The following is a 20,814-nucleotide window of genomic DNA, read 5'->3' as shown; positions in this document are numbered from 1 at the left end:
GATAGAATAATATCTAATATTAATCCAATAAAATAATATTAATCTATTCCAATAATATGTTCTATCATTATATATGTAAAATAATTTAATTTAATGTAAATATATCAAGATTTTAATAGTAATTGACTAATTGTAATATTTTAATATAATAAAGACAGTTGAACTTATAACTTATTAACCAATAATATCGCTCGATTTCATCAAATTGACTCTCGATGATGTCACCATTTAGTTTTTTACATAATTTTATTTAATTAATAAAAAACAAATAACTAAAATAATTATTTTACAATGTTATTAAAATTGGTTTCTATCTACAAAGTCCAGATTTCACACAAGAATAATTGTACATCGCAGTATCTTGAGTTAAGTCGAGAAGGGCTTTAAGGTGTTATATGTGACAAATGAGAAGAGAAAAGAAATTACAATAAATTTCGTCTATAAAAAGTTTTTCAACTGTTGAATGAGGGTATATGCTTCCAATATTATTTTTTTACATTAGTTTTATTTCTATTAGCTTAACATTCTTGACATTTGAATTAAACACATAATATCTACATATATCTTCAACTTTGAACTTATAAGCTTTTATGAGTTACAAGTATTAATCTATTTTTAATAATGTCGTAAATCTCGTGTCCAGTGTTGAACACGGTCTAAATCTAGTATTATAATTATAACGTATAAGAACTGATTTCGTTTAGCATTGGTATTTGGTAGTATGAATTGACTTTGAACAAGAAGGAATGCCATATATTGGATGGTTAAATATGAATGCATGCATATTCATTGTAGAGTATATTCGGATTGTTTTTTAACAGTCCAACTTTTGTGGCTTCACAAGTGTTAGGATGAAATATGCATTTCCTTTCCCTTTGCCACAATACCAAATTAAGCTTCCCTTTATCTCTTCCTGCCTGTTGAACTAATGATCAACTATGAACACCGATACCGTCCAGGATCAGCTTGAAAGCCTCACAATCTCTCCGATCAATGTCAATATAAAACGCCTCCCACGCCTCACTGACTACCTCCCCAACCTCCGTAAATACACCAACCCTTTACAAAACACAGCTTCTACCACCACTTAGACGACGATGGATTCTACATTTCCCACTCTGACATCATCCTACGTCAGATTGTCTTTGACTTTTCCGGTAACTTTCCTACAATTCACCTCACTTGGCCTACCATCGTGCCGGACCCCGCAAAGAAATCTTGTTTAATCCCAACAAGTGCATGCCGCCATTGTCACCTGTGGAGGTCTATGTCCTGGACTCAATACTGTGATCCGTGAATTAGTTGTTGGGTTATGGGAGTTGTATGGGGTCCGGGAGATATTTGGAATCAAAGCAGGATACCGTGGGTTTTATTCGTCTGATCCAATTAGGCTTGATCCAAAACTGGTTCACAATTGGCATAAGAAGGGGGTACTGCACTTGAATCATCCAGAGGCGGTTTTGATCTTGAAAAGATCATCAATGCCATTGAAACTCGCGGTTTTAATCAGGTAGATTCTCTTTATGTTTCTGATTACTTTTGTTATGGGTTAGGATACTCTGATGACATAGATGTGTTTCTAGGCTTCTAGCTTCATAACATTTGTAAACCTACAGGTGTACATCATTGGAGGAGATGGCACTCTACGAGGCGCTGTAAAAATATTTAATGAACTTCACCGCCGCAAACTAAACGTTGCAGTTGTTGGGATTCCAAAAACAGTAGACAACGATGTGGGAGTTATTGACCGATCATTTGGATTCCAGACAGCTGTTGAGATGGCCCAGCATGCCATTAGTGCAGCCCATGTTGAGGCCGAGAGTGCACCTAATGGAATAGGACTGGTCAAGCTCATGGGTCGCCACTCTGGTCACATCACCCTGGATGCAACTCTAAGCAGTTGTGATGTCGATTGCTGTTTGATTCCTGAAAATGACTTTTACCTTGAAGGCAAAGGAGGCTTATTTGAGTTTCTTACCCAGCGTTTGAAAGAAAATGGGCATGCAGTTATTGTCGTGGCAGAAGGAGCAGGCCAAATATCATTCCCAGGACTGATTTGCAGAAACAGGAGAAGGATGAATCAGGGAATCCGGTTTTTTTAGATGTCGGGGCATGGTTAAATTCAGAGATCAAGAAGTGGTGGGAGAGAGATCACAAGGTGAGTTGTTTACGATTAAGTATATAGATCCTACTTACATGATACGGGCTGTTACAGCTAATGCTACGGATAATTTGTACTGTACATTGTTGGCCCATTCGGCTATCCACGGGATTATGGCAGGATACACAGGGTTTGTAACAGGTCCAATAAATGGTAACTATGCTTACATTCCTATGGACGAGGTGGCAGACTCTAAAAGTCCAGTAGGTACCAAAGACCACAAGTGGAATTGGGTTAGATCAGTCACTGCTCAGCCTGATTTTCAGAGAGCTTAAGCCCAAGCCCAAGGCCCAAACCTCAGGCTGAATCCAACCATCGATTGTTATCTCACAAGCAATGGGTAAGACAATGAAGACAACATGTTAACAGAAGCCAAAGAGTACAAATCAAGCAACTAGCGCGTTTTTGCACCTATACAATAAATTCTAGAAAATGATCATCAGCATTTTCCTACACATCAGAGTCAACAAAATACGAGATTACCAGTGAAATACATATCCTTCAATCAATCAAGCACTATGGCGTCTCTGGTGCTCTCTGTAGCATGTTTAACCTTCTTCAGTTCAGTCAACGCACTTTTCAAGGGTTCCTTTACCTTGCTTTTCTTAGCCTGGAATACCACAAAAACATTAAACTGCAGCCTTTAATGGTAATAAAAAAAGTAAAGTAAAGTAACTCCCAATGCCGTACATACAATCAATCTATATTATTGACGGTTTCCTTTAGCCACAGCTTATTTGGCTTCTGATTAAGAAATCCAATATTGCATTCTATTCTTCTTTTGTTTATAAATATATCTAGCAAAGGTGTCGGTTACCAACTTATCTCATGCTTTTGATATATCTAAAGTTCCTTAGGATCAATGGGGTAAAGTATCATACCTTCAATGATGGCAAGAGACCAAAAGCTTCACCAGAAGTTCAATCGCAGTATTTGCAATGACACACATCTGAAATCAATAGAATTTGTCTTTAGGATACAAATTTTATATCTAAATGCAGAGTTTTGGAGGTTCAAATTGATACCTCGCCATCAGAAACACCTAGGTTCTTGAGAGATCTAGTTTTGAGTTAAAGGATCACCAACAATTATTTAAGTGCAATAAAAATTCACGGCATATAAATAAAATGGAATGAAAAGGAACAGGAAGCAAATGAAAAGTAAGCATCTTAATGCTCATAAAATAGAAAGGATACTCCAATATCTGTCTAACCGAATGAGGATCAGTGTAAGGATTGGTCCTGGTGGCATACTGCAATGCCCTGTCAAAGGACTGAAAAAGGAGATATGTGTTAGAAATGTATATGCATCGTTCATGCTTCAATTGCTTGCAAGCTGTATGTTTTCCTACTGAAGATACATAAACTTATATATGAAAACTTGGGTGATATGTCATATCTGGAAGGTCAAATGGATCAAAAGTCACCAAAGTGTTTTTTTGCATAAAGCCTTGTATAATCATTTGACATACAAATCTAGATTATTATAAGAATATAATCACTTTTGCAATCCTATTTGACACACTAAATTATCATAAAATGTAGAAAAGCTTTCGACGAAAAGAGTTTTGGGTCAGCCCCACCTGACCTGATACCCAAACGTCCGACCCACACAATATGCCACTTACAATGATAAACATGATCTAAATTTAATTTCCCACCTAGGGATTTTGATTGTTGGATCCTTGGACAGTAGCACCATATGGTCTTGAATTCCTTGCAAGATTTGTGCAGCTTCGCAGTCCATCAAACACTCGGCATTTTCAGGAATCTCTGCTTAAATAAATATCAGAAATTAACAAACAATATAGCTTAGCAACACACAAACCTCGGTCACTATCTTTCAGGGATGCACACAAAACATTACCAAATTAACGTTAAGCGCACTAGAACAGTAAATAGTAATATAAAGCCTTCATTTAGTGTAAGCCATTAACGAAATCTCGAAAAGAAGCAAGAAACACACTAACCCTCTTCAACCTTGAGCACAAGCGCAGGAGGCTCTTTCTTTGAACTGACACCTCCCTTTTCTCCCTTCCCCCCTTTGCCCTTATCACCTAGACGACAATATCCGTAAACGCAAACGACAAAGTAAATAAAAAAATTTACAAAATGGCACTAAACTGCTGCTTATATAAGTCATACCTTTAGCGAAAGCGGAATCATTGTTCCCGTTTCCATTCGTTTCGAACTTTTCATCAAACATATCTACAAAATCCATAAACATTTTCCAAATGTAAAATCATATACATAAAGCCACTAACTTTTATTATTTTGTATTAATTAAATGAAATATACCTTCAGAATCAAACTGAACTCTCCTTGATCCCTTATCTTTCCCTGTAATAAATAATTCACAAATTAAATAATTGTTATTTTAGCCCTAGAAAAATAAGATAAAAATTTAAAAAATGAATTAGAGATACCTGGAGATTTTAAAGCAGATTTTCCTCCTTTATCGGGCATTCTTATTATTTTCTGTTACACAAAAGAACTAATACATGCAAACAGAAAGAATGTGAATTATTAAAAGTGATTTATGTTAGGGTTTTGTTATTAATTTTTAATATTAATATATATATGAAATGAAATCTTAACTGTTAAAAATGTAAAGATGAAAGAATGAGGGATTGGAATATTACCTAATAAATTGAAGAAAGAAGGAAGGAGAATGAGGGTTTAAGGAGCTGAGCGTATGTATCCTTGTTCTGATTTTCACTCACACTGTGAAATGGAATTAGAAAGTGTGTTCCATTTTAGTTTTTACCTCAGCAAAAAGGTACGAGTAATATATTAGTCTATGGTCCTAAAACTAGGAACTACTCCGTCCAGTTTCTACCTAAATGGTAAAAAAGGCACTCCAATCTTTGCATGGGATAAGGATCGAACCCACGATCTCTATCTCCAGAGACAGGGGTGTTTACCATCCAACCATACCCCTTTTAATTGATTTGTAATACTTGGAGTAGGAGTTCAAATAAGAAATCTTTAAAATTTATTAAAACTAGTAGATTCCGAGTCCCACGTTATGAGACTTAATTTTCGCTTTAAAATAGTTGTATTGTTTTATGTACTTGTGATTAACTTTCAACCGTCTAAAATTAAAAATCATTCTGTCACGAATAAGCTTTTTTCAAATGTATAATGTTAAAGCCACATTAACTTCCGTCTGAGCATTGTGAAGTTTAATTATTGTGATTAAATTTTGTTACTTATGGTATGTCGTTATATATGTTAGCTTCAAACTTTTGACATATGAAATAGATACTTATTTAAAGCAATACCACAAACGCATTATGTTTGGGATGAGTGGCTAGTCAAGCTGTTGCATACTGATTAATGCTTCAAGTTGTATGTTCGTAGCTTTATGTCTTGGCCTGTTTCTTAGGCTCGTTTTGCAGTTTATGTATCGAGTAGGGTCTAGATTAGTTTGCTTTTAGTGATATCTAGATTTCTCTTGTAATTGTATTTTTTACAGCTAGTGTCTTGCTAGTTGTATATATTAATAAAATTATGCCGTTCTAAAAAAAAAATACCACAAACGCATCTAAAAGTGGAATACATATATTTAATATGCACAAAGAAAAAGGTCGAATGAAAGTTTTCAATATATTAGTTGAAACTACCTATAAAAAAGCGTGCAAAAACCGAATAAGGTACATAACATTACGAAACATGACCATTAAAAAGTTGCAATACTATACTGTTTGGAAAACCCAAACGGAAAAAAGGTGTGGAAAAAAAATCAATAAGTAACCCGTAATAAAAAGCTCAAACAGAATGCGATGTGACAAAATCCAAATAATGGTAATGGTACGGGATATAGGCATTAGAAAGTTGCAATATATTGTTTGAGAACCCAAAAGGAAAAAAATTGTGGAAAAAAACAATAAATAACCCGTAATAAAAAGATCGGACGGGATACGATTTGGTAAAATTTTACAGGATGTTACGTGGCCGAATAGTAACTCGCCACACAGGCGATTCCTAAAACTCACCATGAAGTATATCTCCAGGTCTATTACAGTGAACTGTAGACTATTTTGACTTGACTGTAATCTTCAACCCTGATCCTTCTTTTATAGATGCAAGATTGAATCGACTAGACCCGTGTTTGTTGCAATTCTCATAAAAAAACCTCAAATGCAGATTTAGTATCAACCTGCATTACCATAGATGGATAATTAAGTTCTTTAAGCGTGAGCTTCTTAGTGCAGTTAGCCTTTTTATATATATTACACCAAATTTCATGGAACACTTCCATAGAAGTCCCATATTACCTAGCATATGTTTCTAAGTGTATTTTTTTTTCTTTCAAATTATCAAAACCAAAAATTAGAAAGCATTAACATAACCACCCTATAACATGTTGTTAAGCCCATAAGATCTCTTGAATGTCAAATTACGATTATATGTGTGTATATAGAGAGGGAGAAATTTAAGCATGGTTATTACAATACCTTCATCAAGAAAACAGTAAAATATGTTTTAGTTTGTTTCAAGTCATTTACCTTTTTTCATAAGCATTGGAATTCATTTTAAAATCTTTCTATGAATGTGCAAAATTGTGTACAAACTTTATACACGACTAGTCGTGCAGAAGAACGCCCCCTCTAGCAACTCCTAAACCGTAACAGTTTGCATCTTTCACTTCATTCCTAACTTAATTTTAAAAAAAAATTATAGCATAATTGATACTCTTGAGTTTAAGTAAAAAATAAATTAAAAAATAAAATAAGAACTAATTCTTGAGTTTAAGTTAATGATAGGAAAAATAGATTAATAGTTACTTTTATTTGGTTTTTTCCTAATGAAAGAAAAAAATAAAGAATTTTTAAGTTCTTACTAAAAGGAAAAGGAAAGAAAACAAAAGAAAAAGAACGGACGGAAAAAAAAACAATATAGACCCAAACGTTCCTTACCAAGTTTGAACCAATTTGAAAAGACAAAATTTGTGATAAAATACCACTACATTTTTATTTTCAAATAAAACTAAAAAAAAGTCGATGTTTTAATAAATGAATAACAAAAAATATTTAAAAACTATAATTAATGTACGTAAAAACCTCGAATGCACTAACAAACATATATTGTGTCACTTGTCATAATAAAAAGATTGAATAGCTAAATATATCATTTACTCACTTTTAAAAAGATGATGAAATAATAAAAATAACATGAGGTATTATTTACTCTTGTAGTTTTATTCTATATATATATTTAAAAATGAAAAGAATGGTGCATATTCACACCATCGGAAACTTTTCATTTCTACCTCGAAATTATATATCTCTTTACTTTTTCTTCACTTTACTTTATAAATATTCGGTTGTAAAGATATATATGGGTATGGGAGAAAGATTAATAGGGTGTGATAAAAGTTTGATTTGTTTGATTATTGTAAAGAGAAGTAGAGGAAGCAAATGGCCAAAAAGAAGTTAAACACCAAAAAAATAAACAAACACATTAAAGGTAAAAAACCAAAAAAGGACAATAAAAGTTAAAATTTTCCATTTACAAAAAAAAAGTTAAAAGCCAAAAAGTCTCAAATAAAATAAAAACAACGAAGAAGCTGAGAGTCTGCCATTAAAAATTTCACTAAAAACAAAATTAAAAACTAAAATGACCAAATTTTCGTTACTAATTTGTTTAGTGACCAAATTTTGGTCATTATGATAGATTAGTGACCAAAAGTTTGAGTGATCAATTTTCGTCACTAAAAGTCCATCACTAATTTTGTTTGAAGACCAAAAATTGTCATTTTTTGGGCACTAATTTTGTTTAGTGACCAAATTTAGTGATAACGTTTTTTTATGGTAACTAAATAAGGTTATTAGTGACATTTTCTTGTAATAATCTATATATACATGTTACCCTTTTTAAGAAATATGATATTTTTTTATGCATTTAACTCTTATTTATAATTTATTATCTTAATCTAAAGTTACAAATAACGCCAAGAAGTCATTTAAAGATTTATACTTCTTCAAATACCTTTTAATTAATAGGAGTAAAAACATTTGAACATAACCAAGTTTTAAATGTTAACATAAGATCGAGACTTGTAAACCACCACTGGAAAAAAAAATGTAAAGTAAAACTACTGTCTTCAAAAAGCATTTCTTCACAAAAAATAAAATAAATTATTATAGTGTATGCATACTAAAAAAAGAAAACCTGCCAGCAATCACGATTTGCAATTTTATCTCACAAATTTGAATGGCTTTTCTGGTCTACCTCTAATAGTAACATCTTACCTGTAGTAGCAACGAGTGACGGATTCAAAGTGAATATTATAGTAACAGTCCACCACTAATAGCAACCATGAAAAACCATGATTATATATGTAAGGGGGGTTGGCCGCTTCATCCACATTCAACTAGCGTTGTACTCGCGCGATGCAGCGGGAATAAGAAAAAAACGTCGGTGATTTGTGGGGCGGCGGCGATGAAAAAGAAAAAAAAATAAGCCTGCGGTGGTGGAGGGTGGTTTTTGGGGCGGTGGTGGATGGTGTTTATGGGGGGATAGCGTACATAGAAGGTGGATTGCGGCGGTGGATGGTGGTATTTGGGGCGGTGGTGGATGGTGTTTATAGGGGGAGAAAATCAGAGAAGGGGGGAGGAGAGAAAATCGGAAATCGGATGAACGTATGTGTGTCTAATGAGCGTGATGGAGAAAAAATAGGGTAGTGTAAATTAGGAGGGCATAAAAGACATTTTAAAGGTAGATGTGTTAAAAGGGGTGTGGTAGTTTGCTTATTGAATATAGATAGATAGAGAGATTCTTAACATAAGTTTTAACTCAATTCTCTTAAAAAAAAATAAGGTCCATAATCATTATGGAAATCGACAGACTATTTAAAAATCGACAACAACATACAATTTTAATTTTAGATTTCTATCTATATTTCCTAACAATTTTTTAGTAACAAAAAAAGCAGATATCTCTAGCACATACACAAATACAAAAACTCTCATTCTTCGGCCATACACAAATACAAAAACTCTCATTCTTCGGCCATAATCCTGCTCATCCGTAGCAAGATGTTCCTGAACCACCAACAACCCTCTCAATAAAAGCCCCTTATTTGAAAAACAATCAGATAAACAAATTACTCGACTATTAGTTTATGCTTACCACGACCATCCTGTTTACATCATGATATAAAAATTAAACAAAGCACCAATATCCATAATAAAAGGAATAATGTGTAGCTGAATTATATATATAGATCAATTGCAATCGAATGTATAATTATATATAGATCAATCCGGCTATACATTAATGCTTTGGACAATCTTATCAGATGCGATATCCGCAATTAAATCAATTGCAAGTATTTGATTGATTGATAGCTTCAAAATCCTAAAAAAGCATTAAAAAAATAATGTAAATTCGATGATATATAGATCATGTGAACAATAACATATTTATACAAAGAAACAAAATTAGATTTAGAAAATATGTTGAGACATGAATATAAACATACAATACCTTTTGCCCTTTTCATCTTCTTGTTTGTAAATGATGATATTATAAAATGAGAAGCATGAATGGTGAAACATGAATGTGTTTGTGGCTTTTATAATGAAATAGACTATAAAAATTCTTTGAAATCGAAGTGTGTTAGGTACGTATTAATTCGATTTGGAAAGACTTCAAATTGTGTTTGACATTTTCTAATTAAGGTTTTACCATGTATTAACGGGCGTTTTTTTCTTTTTCCTTTTTGTATTGTTAAAAGTTTCAAATTTTTGGTATAATTCACCACTTACCATGTACATATAAATTTAGTTTGAATTTATTTTGACTTTGTATTTGAATGGCTAAGATTGTTTTTCTCTTTTATTTTCGATGGTCAAGATCAAACTTAAAATCTATTTTTTTTTCTCTTAACTATGGTAGCCATATATATATATATATATATATAATTTTGTGGTTTGACAGCTGCATCCACATTCAATGGAGCGAAATGACTTGATTTTTTTTAATAATAAAAGCAAAGACATAAATGTATATAAAAAATATCATATTTTCTAAAAAGGGTAACATGTATATATAAGTATTTATATCTCCAAAAACGCTAGCTAGGAACCATCTAATAGACTAATATACACATAAATTGACTTGATCTTCTTAATAATAAACACGAAGACATAAATGTATATATTAAAATATATCATATTATCTTAAAAAGGGTAACATGAATATATAAGTATTTATATCTCCAAAAACGCTAGCTAGAAACTATCTAATAGAATAATATTGACATAAATGTACATATATACACCAAAAAACATGTTTATATTTTGTTGTTTTAATTTGGTCCACCGTCCATGCTATAGAGTTTCCTTACCTAATAGAAGGAGACCCCCCCCACCCCCCTCTGGGGAAAAAAATCTAGTAATCTGGTAAATGCACAAAAAAATTAAGGAAAACTTTTGCCTCCTAGAGGCATTTCTTGTTAATATCAATATATTTTTGTATAAATCTACTAAAACAAGTTCATTCTTTAATATGAAATGTTTTCAAATTTTAGTAATTATCTAAATAAAAATATTCTAATGATCTTTTTCGTAAAAAACTATAAATAATGAAAAGTAAAATTAGCTCAAAAACGATTATGGTTATAATTTAGATAAGTATTTATATATATATATATATATATATATATATATTTTTGATTGTGTTTTAAATTTTTGATATTCATTTTATTATATATGTTTGAAAGTGACTCTCCCCTGGTTTCGAACCAAGGACCTTATGTTAACTTTACTAAGTAGCTTCTTGTTTTACCTTGTCATGAAAAGTTACTATTCATCCTTTAATTCCTCTTAATATTATACTAGTAAAATTATACCCCGTGTTGCGGGGATTCAACTGTTCGTTGAAGCAGTTGCATTATTCTAGTGTAATCGCGTAGAACTTTCAACTGTCTTCATTATGTGATCGATAGATTTGTTTCAAATATATATTTATTTAGAGGTAAAACCACATTAGGTTATTCTCCACATTGAGAAGTTTCACTTATTGTGATTAACTTTTGTTATTGATGATTTGCACTATATATTAACTAAAAACTTTGACATATGAAATATATATTTGCCCAAAGTCAAAACTACAAACGTTTTTAAAAGTTTGTAGCAACAAATATATATATATATATACATATATTTTATAGGCACAATAATCCAAAAATCAAAATGAAAGAAAAAAATTTTTGAATAACAATTTTCAATATATTAGTTAAAAACGACAAAGAAGAAAGGTTTGAGAAAAACTATGTAGTTGCACATAATAGTACGTGGTACATAATGGTACGGGATATGACGATGAAAAAGTTGCAATATATTTGTTGAAAACCCAAAAGGAAAAAAGTTTGCAAAAAACCAATAAGCAACCCGTGTTTGAAAACCCAAACGGAATATGATGTGGCAAAATCCGATTAGTAGTTCAGGATGTGTGGTGGACGAATAGTAACTCGCCACGTAGGCGGTTACTATTTATGTAGTTATTGTTCATGTTTCAAGTTGTATTAACATATAGATATAATTATCAATAAAAATAATAATAATTACCAGTCTTAAAAGTATTTACAATCTATTATTAAATTAGTTTATATAAAATTTAAAATTTAGTTTATATTTTTTATAATTTATTGGTTTGAGATAAGAATTTGTTCTAGAGTCTTAACTTTAACATCTAGTTATTTAAATTAGAACATACATTTAAACAAATTTTCAGATTTTTTTGATTCATAACTAGGAATAGGGGACTTTTTTTTTTACTTTCTTTCTTTTTTTTATTATTGTTTTTCTTAAGCTTTTTTTTTTCAATTTGTTTTCGACTTATATATATATGTGAGGATGATAATATAAGGCTGTTAGGTACCTAAGTTTAGATGCCGGACACTCACATATTAATTTTTTAAACCATAAAAATCATGGCGACCTAGACATTTATTCATTAAACAATAAATAATAAAATCAGTATATGAGGGGTTCCACACCTAAGCTTAGGTGTCAGACAACCTTATATTCCATTTTCCCATATATATATATATGTATATATATGGAGTGAGTAGGGTCGGAGGAGGAGTGATGGTAGTCGGATGAGGAGTGATGCCGTCTGTTGGAGGAGTGAGTGGGGTCGGAGGAGAAGTGATGGTAGTCGGAGGAGGGGTGATGCCGCCTGTTAGAAGAGTGAGTGGGGTCGGAGGAAAGATTCCTCCGATGGGAGGAGTAATGCTTGAGGGAGGTGTATGTAGTGTTAATGGGAGTAGCGGGTGTAGTGGAGGGTGGTGTTGAGGTTTTGCAGCCGGTTACAAAGGTTATAATCGGGAGAAAGACAATTATTTTAGTAATCATCGTCAGGATGGATATTTGATATTTGGTGTGAATGATAAATAATGTGTGAACTAAAATGCTCAAAGTATAAACATAGACAAACCTCCTGAACCCAACAAAGCGGTAGCAACACCAGAAACAATGCGCAAAAATTGGAAGTCGCCAAAGTCAACCTTCAAAATGTAAGATGCCATATAAAAAGAAGAGAAAAATAAACTATTGAGCCTCCAAAATGTAGTTTCATAGTTTTTATGTAGGTATGAGCACGAGTCAAAACCCGCCTCAACCCGTGATCCGACAAAACAATAATATTGAACCCGTGACCCGGTTCATTATCCCTTTTAGGTTTGTCGGGTTCAGCTCGACTCTCGGGTTTTTCACTTGTCAAAACTTGGTTTGAACCTCAACGGAGAAATAACATCAAACTCATTACTCTATCAGACGGGTTGGTCCAGATCGGTTCTCGATCATTACGGATTTTCGGGTCATATACTCGTTAGTTTCTTGTATATAACCTTGAATTGAACTATAAAAAAAAACCCAAATTGAACAGTCTTTGCATAATTTAATTATTAAAAGAAAATTAAAATTAAAAAAAAAAATTAGAAAAATCAATCGTCTAAAGTACACAAAACAAAACCCTGGATTTTTGAAAACCTACTTAGAAACCTACCACAACTTTTGGCAAACGACCACCAATCACCCCCACCACCACAGTTGTCGGAAACCTCCACCGTCACAGCTGTCATAAACCACCACCGTCTTTCTAGGTAATTCTTTTCCTTTTGTCTAGCTTGTCCTTCCTTTTTATTGTTAAAATCAAATGTTATTATTCTTCATTTGTTTTATATTATTATCATTATTATTTTCATATTTTACTGTCAAACATCATTCATTATTTTTCGTTATGTAATGATATATGACGCAATATGTTGATTATGATATGATACATCAATTTATCAAAGTTATTATATTTTCTATAAAGTTAGACACTGCCCAGTTTAGTTTTTCGTTTAGGAACAATTATTCCGATTTTAGTATGTCCAAGTTTGTTGTGGTATGCGAAATGAGCGGTAGTCAGGCGGGTTGAGTTTTTATTAAAAAAAATAATAATAAAGAAAGAAGAATTTAACTAAACTAACATTAGCATAAACAGCATTACTGTGAGGATACTTATATCAAGTTCTGGACTTTACGATTCTTGTTTCACAATAGTCTTTATGGATTTTATGCTATAGTCCAAGTCGAGTTATGTAATGGTAAGAGTTTTAGAGTGTCTAAACAAATATTTACTGTTACACTTTGCTTTGATGAAAAGAAAGTCTTTAAAGTGTCGCGTGCAAGTAGGCTTGCGCTTGATTGGTATATGTATCGGATATATAGTGTGAAACGTTAGATGGCATGTTCGCTTTTAGTGTTTGTTGATATAATTTTGACTGTACCCAACACTTTGGCTTGCAAGTATGTCCTGAAGTAGAATTTCAAAGGGACAAGTATTTTTCAATGGCTTTGTCCCTTAAGCTTTTGACAAATACTTTTAATTAGTTAGTGGTTTCTACTTTGGACAACGAATCCACAGGGACCAAGCCCATCGCCACACACAACTTGGCCTAGCAAAAGTTTTTCCTGCAGAGACTCGTGTTACTACCTGAAATTGTTTGCACCTAATAGAATCTGAACTTTGGATCTCTTTAACTGTGCGATATATTTTCCTAAAACTTTTCACTAAGCCAACTCATGGATGCTAATCTTGACGAATACATATACCGAGGATTGTCATTGGTTGGGGGTTTGATGAACACCGTCCAGGGTATGGACATATCACATTATAATTATAATTTGGGTTTTTATGTGGCCCGACCCAATATAGTTAGGGTGTTGCTTTCTATACTCTGTAGCTGGGTTCTTTATGTCCTACTTGATACTGTATACACAGGATAAGAAATCTTCGCTCCTGCCATAGACTAGGTCGATCAGTGAAGTGTTGAACTATGTAAGTATGTTTCTTCTTTTTGATTGCTTCTGTATTGTAAGTCCATTTTGCATAGCAATATAGTTTATAGTTATACCACACATTAATGGACACATGTCGTGTTTCTAATAGCCATCTAAAAAAGTAGACTGCCCAGTTATATGAATGCTCATCTATCGCTCTTGGTAAAGTCAGTTACTTATTTAGCTTCTGCAAAGTAGAATAGCTATAATTTACGTGTTTTTCGCGTTCCCTTTGCATGTGTGCTACATTTTCTTTTCATTTTATATTGAAATCAGTGGCTTATTGTTTTGTTTTTTCTAATGGGAACAGAATGCCCGGAGATAAGCTATCTATCGGTCTGTCGTGGGAACCACAACTGCCCTCTTTTTCGTCTGGTACAAAAAGTGAGTCGAATGACAAGTTTCAAACTTTATATAAGCCCACTCAGAGCTCATTGATGGGCTGTTTGTTCCACCTAATGACCCAAAAGGTTGAACAAGTTACTGAAAAAGCAAGTCAAAGATACAAAGGGAAAGAATTGGTATGCTCACATTCTAAGTGGTGTACTTCATACACGATTATATCTAAATTTCTGAAGTTGACTTGAAAATGTTTGAAATGTGTGTAGGTTTGATATGCCTGCTCCTACACTCACACTGAGTTAAAGAAGGATCTCACTCTGCTAAAGGTGTTGTCACTTCTATTGGTTCTTATAAATTTTAATTCAGCTTATTTTTTTTCCATAACTCTTTTGACATTTTGGCCACTATCTGACAATGTTTTTGGAGCTTCAAGCCCTGCTTTAAGAAAAAGTTTCTGCTAAACAAAAAGCTTTGAGTGGATGTAGCTTTTTAAAAAACCCAGCCACTAAAAGCTCCTAAAACGAAAGCTACTGACAATAAAGTTTTTGAAAGAGCCCCGGCTTCAACTCATCCCCTGATTACAACTCTCACTTCATCCCTTGTTACAGCTCCATCCAACTACAACTACTTTTGCTAAACGTACCCTAGTGAATAAACAATGGCATTTGCATCTTTTGAAGCTATATCATTGATTTTTTGTGACAAATAGATATATGCTTGTTTTATGTTTTTAATACTCTATAATGGCAGCTAATTGTTTCTTTCATCCTAAATGATCTCACTTTATAACATGTTTTCGTTTATAGCTGCGAAATGTGATTGATCCGAAGAGGCACTACAAGAAGGGTGACTCCAAATCAAACTCATTTCCAAAATATTTCCAGGTAGGTCTTGGTCTTTCGGTACATCATTAGCAAAATACTGATCTCATGGCAGATTAGGACTTATATTTGAATTTTTCAGGTTGGACGGTTGTGGAGCCAGTATCAGAATATTTTACTAGTAGACTTACAAAGAGAGAAAGGAAGGCAACTCTTGCTGATGAATTACTATCTGATCAGTCACTCAAGGTTTACAGGTGAGGTTTTTGTTTTTTTATATATAAAGGGTCGAGGAAGAGAAAAATATAGCATGTTATAAATGTTGTTTCATTTTACAGGAAGCGCAAGGTTCAAGAGATTGAACAGAAAAACCAGCCAGGCGGGGTTGATAAATGGAAGTTTAAAGGTAAAAGCTCATTGAAACGTGCAAAGCAAAGGAGGCACTGAATGTGGTCCTAATGGGATTTTGAAGCTATGAAAGTAGGGCGATGACTGTTGGATCAGATGGTGTTGCATCTTTGGTTTTGATTTATGCTGCAACGGTGAAGTGTTATTATTGTATTATGTAAGCAAGGGGTGAACGATCCTTTTACTCTAACTGTCAATTTTTGGTCTCCTTTAAAGACATTAGTATTATCTTTGATTTTTAAATGTCGTATGTCCACTATCTTTAGTTTTCAAAAGGGACAATTTTGTAGCTAAACATCAATGTTATTATTAATTTTAGTATATGGAAATATGTGATTCTAGTATAATTTACTGTACAAACCGTTAATGGATGATCTTTTCCTGTTCATGACCAGGGAAGGACGAGTTTTAACTCAAGATGTATGTGACTTAACCCATGTATACCATGAAATATGAATACTATAGAACCCTTTCCTGACAGCCCTTAGGATTTTCGAATATGACATCTCTTGTGAGAACATTAGATGCTAGACTGCCCGGTCATGGTGGTTAATCAATTGCCCATGTATGTTATTATAGTATAGCAGAATCTTATTAATACTTTGGCAACTGGATAGGCGCCAAACAATTACAAACAATAGCTTACATCAAATAGTCTGGCCTAATGTCATGCAAGATGGCCTTGGTACACCAGACAGCCAAAGAAGCATATCTTTACCACCCGTATAGTTGACATCGGTTTAGACCAATGAATTGGCACAACCTCATTGATTGAGGCAACAATTCCGTATGTTCGATTAGTGGTGAGAGCGGTGAGATGTGTGATGAGGGTGTGGGTTTGAGTTACATGTTTAAATTTGATTAATGATAGTTGTGTGAGTCGAATTAAAGTGATGAAAATAAGTGAGTAGTGATGTGTTAGTTGTCTATTATAAGCAAAAAAGTGTTTAATATGACAACTGATGAAGAATGTTGTAAGAAAGTCACTCGGCGAGACTTGTTAAGCTTGTTATATTTGAGCTAATAAGCGTGTATATGACAACGGCAAGTCCTATCATAAAGCAAATAAAAATAAACCAACTTATTAAGTCGATAAGCTTGAAAATAAGCTAAGCAAAAACCCTTTAGTATACAGATTTCAAAAGGGATTATAAAAATTTCAAAAATATTTATTGTGAATACATAAAATTTTATAATTATCATGATTTTGTTCACAATCCTTATACTATCAACCAACTCAACCCAACTTTTAAATTAAAAACTAATATCTCTATCCTCTACCTATACAATCCAAACTAACTCAAATTTCACTCACATTCACAATCCAATCTAAACCATTTATTTATTATATTATTATAATTATAACTATCTGTATCATAAAAATAATTATTTTACTTCAAAAATTAATAATTTCTAGTATAATCTTACATATATAAAAAACAACAAAAGGATATACAAATTAGTAGTATTAAAATATATACTTTTTGAAATAGCTCTGTTTTAATAAAAAAATATGTCAAAATGTTCGTAAAAGAAAAATGAAAAATAACATGTTTTTATATTATATATAAAAATAAAAATTTATAAAATATAAAATATCAATGGAAAAACAATGAAGGCTATAAATGAGTACAGGTAATAAATTTTGAAGTAAAAAAAAATTCTCGATCCACCTTTTTGTCCATTTATTTTCAACTTAATTAGCATGGTACCCACGCGTTGCAGCGGATACCATTGATAATGTGTTCGATGTCGTGATTACCAAAAACAGTATCCGTGAACAATTAATTAAGCGAGATACCACGATGACACCGTAACTTCAATATCAACCAACAGTAACAAAAAATCATGTATTAACAATAGGGATTAGTTTCCTGGAATGTAACTATCTTTGACCAAATGTCTATAGTAGGAAAAAACTAAGTTATGTGTATTGTATGTAAGCAACTTGAAAAAATGTTTATTTATATAAGAAAACATACGTGACAACCATATATAGGTGCCACTTGTCATATTTTAATTGGTTTGAAACGAAATTCTTACATACATAAACATTATTTCAAAGTGTTTACATACAATACACACAACTTTAGTTATTTCCTACTATAAACATTCGTTCAAAGTTTCTTACATTCGAGGAAACTAATCCCAAAAACAATATAAGTGGATATTAATTGAAGTGAAATGAAAATAGTTTAAATAGGAATGCATTTAATTAAAATAAAAGAAGGACATTCTTATACATTCGCATGTTACATTTCTCTGTGTGTTAAAAAGAAAATAAAATAAAGAAAAAATAATAGGATGGATTAATATTTGGAAAGTATTTCTCTCTCTGTGTTAAAAAAAAATAAAATAAAGACAAGATAATGTGCTAATATAAAATAACATAAAAAAGAAGTCAAAAGGATCTCAAGACACACAATAATACATTCATTTTATCAATCTATCATCTAAAACATACACATTGTAATAAACAAAAAATAAGATCAATCTTTAACCAACTAAAGTAGAAGAAGAAGAAAAAAAAAATGGGAAAGAAAGCAGTGTTGATCGGGTGCAACTACGCAGGAACAAAAGCAGAACTACGAGGATGCATTAACGATGTGAAACGTATGCATCAATGTCTGATTGAGAGGTTCGGGTTTTCAGAGGAAGACATAATGTTCTGATTGATTCAGACGAGTCGTACGTGAAGCCAATGGGAAAAACATAGAAAAGCGTGGCTGATCTGGTGGGTCAGCTGAAGCAGGTGATTATTTGTTCGTACTATAGTGGTCACGGGACTAGACTTCCTGCTGAAACTGGTGATGATGATACTGGTTATGATGAGTGTATTGTTCCTTGTGATTTAATCTCATTAACGGTACGTTCGTTTTTTTTAAATATTTTTTTTACCTATATATATATGTGTGGTGTGTGTGTGTGTATATTATTATAGGTTGATCTGATCTGACTGTTGACTTTAGTTGTAACATATAAAGTTGTTATAGACTGGGTCTCATTTTTGGATCCATAGGATTTTGCTTGAATCTAGGATAGTGTGTGTGTGTGTGTAATTACTAAGTAACGTATAGTTTAGAATTTGGATCTGAATAGAAAAATATGGAAACGGGTCCGAGGAAGGCGGATTTTTTTTTATTTTTATATCTAGATTTGAACCTGAGACCACTTGTAAAAATGTCAAGATGTTATCTAATAGACCGACCATCTTGTATATGGTTGAATAGAAATATGGAATTATAATCTAATCGGTATAGGAAGCCGGTTAAGCTTGAAGTGGGAATTTTAAGGGATAACAAAATGAAGGTTAAGATAGATGATAGTTTAATGGAGAAATGATATATCTTAATTCCTTTGATTATAATTGGATAGCATGTTGTGTTTGATGTATTGTTACAAGTATATAACTATGTCATTGACAGTTACCATTATTTGAGTGTTAATGTAAGAAAATTTTGTTTTATGTTTGCAAGAAGGATTATGTGCAAATGTTGATCTGTTCATAGATAGCTGGATACAAGTGCATATAAGTTGTGTAACAGAATTAATCAGAATATGACATGTTATGTGGTCTGTAAGGTTTTTGTTATATAAATTGATTGCTATGGGCGTGTTGTACTCATGTGGGTGAATACAGATGATGACTTCAGGAGCTTGTTGATCAAGTGCCTCATGGTTGCAGAATCACCATTGTGTCAGATTCATGCCACAGTGGTGGGTTAATCGACGAAGCTAAAGAACAAATTGGTGAGAGCTACAAAAACGATACTGATGAACAACAAGAAAGTGGATCTGGATCTGGTTTTGGATTTAGAAGTTTTTGCATAAAACTGCTGAGAGTGCATTGGAATCCGTGGCATTCGCCTCCCTTCAGGGTTGCGCCATAGGAATCGTGATGAAGATGAAGAAGAAGAGCCAGAAGAAACCTATGAAGGCGATCTTCATGTCAAGAACAAATCTTTACCTCTTTCTACCTCATTGACATACTAAAACAACAAAATGGCAAAGAGGATATAGATGTTGGATCTGTGAGGCCGAATTGTTTGATATGTTTGGTGAAGATTCGAGCCCAAAGGTGAAGAAGTTCATGAAGGTCCTCTGAATAAGTTCCAAGGGAACAACGAATCCGGTGGTGGTGGTAGTGGCGGTTTTCTTGGAATGGTGGGTGGTTTGGCTCAGGAATTCTCAAACAAAAGCTGGAAAACGACTCAGACTATGCAAAACCCGCAATGGATACAAACGTTGGTAGGAAAGAAGATGCATATGCCGGATCAAACAAACGTGATCTACCTGAAAATGGCATTTTGATCAGTGGGTGCCAGACCCATGAGACTTCAGCTGATGCTACGCCAGGTGGCAAGCCTGATCAAGCATATGGGGCACTTAGCAATGCAATTCAAACAATTATTGAAGAATCAGATGGGAATGTTAGTAATCACATGCTCGTGACTGAGGCTAGGAGGTGCTAAAAAAACAGGGGTTCACTCAACACCCGGGTCTGTACTGTGACGACAACCATGTTGAGGCCTCGTTGTGTGCTAAGATAGTAAGTGATTGTGTTACTTGATACAAGCTATGATATGTGAGCTTCATAAGGAAGCGTTTGGTATACTTCTTTTTCTTTCTTTTTTTTACTCGAGTGATGGTTTTGGATATTATATCTGGACTGAAATTTGTGGATCTGAGTTGTTCTTGTACCTGTATGTTTTTGTTTTATACTTAATATAAACAGAGTTGTA

At 33.0% G+C, this 20,814-nt stretch overlaps 4 pseudogenes; 3 read left to right on the top strand and 1 right to left on the bottom strand.

Moving 5' to 3' along the window:
• The first annotated feature begins 931 nt into the window (after positions 1-931).
• On the top strand, positions 932-2,451 carry LOC122584214 (annotated as a pseudogene).
• A 212-nt stretch (positions 2,452-2,663) lies between these two features.
• On the bottom strand, positions 2,664-4,905 carry LOC122584212 (annotated as a pseudogene).
• An 8,215-nt stretch (positions 4,906-13,120) lies between these two features.
• LOC122584213 lies at positions 13,121-16,121 on the top strand (annotated as a pseudogene).
• Positions 16,122-18,576: 2,455 nt separating this feature from the next.
• On the top strand, positions 18,577-20,621 carry LOC122584211 (annotated as a pseudogene).
• Positions 20,622-20,814: the final 193 nt, after the last annotated feature.

The sequence above is a fragment of the Erigeron canadensis genome, unplaced genomic scaffold (assembly GCF_010389155.1).
Source record: "Erigeron canadensis isolate Cc75 unplaced genomic scaffold, C_canadensis_v1 Conyza_canadensis_unscaffolded:11, whole genome shotgun sequence".
In the NCBI taxonomy this organism is placed as follows: Eukaryota; Viridiplantae; Streptophyta; class Magnoliopsida; order Asterales; family Asteraceae; genus Erigeron; species Erigeron canadensis.
Note: the sequence above shows the minus strand (reverse complement) of the source record. Positions and strands in the feature narration are given on the sequence as shown.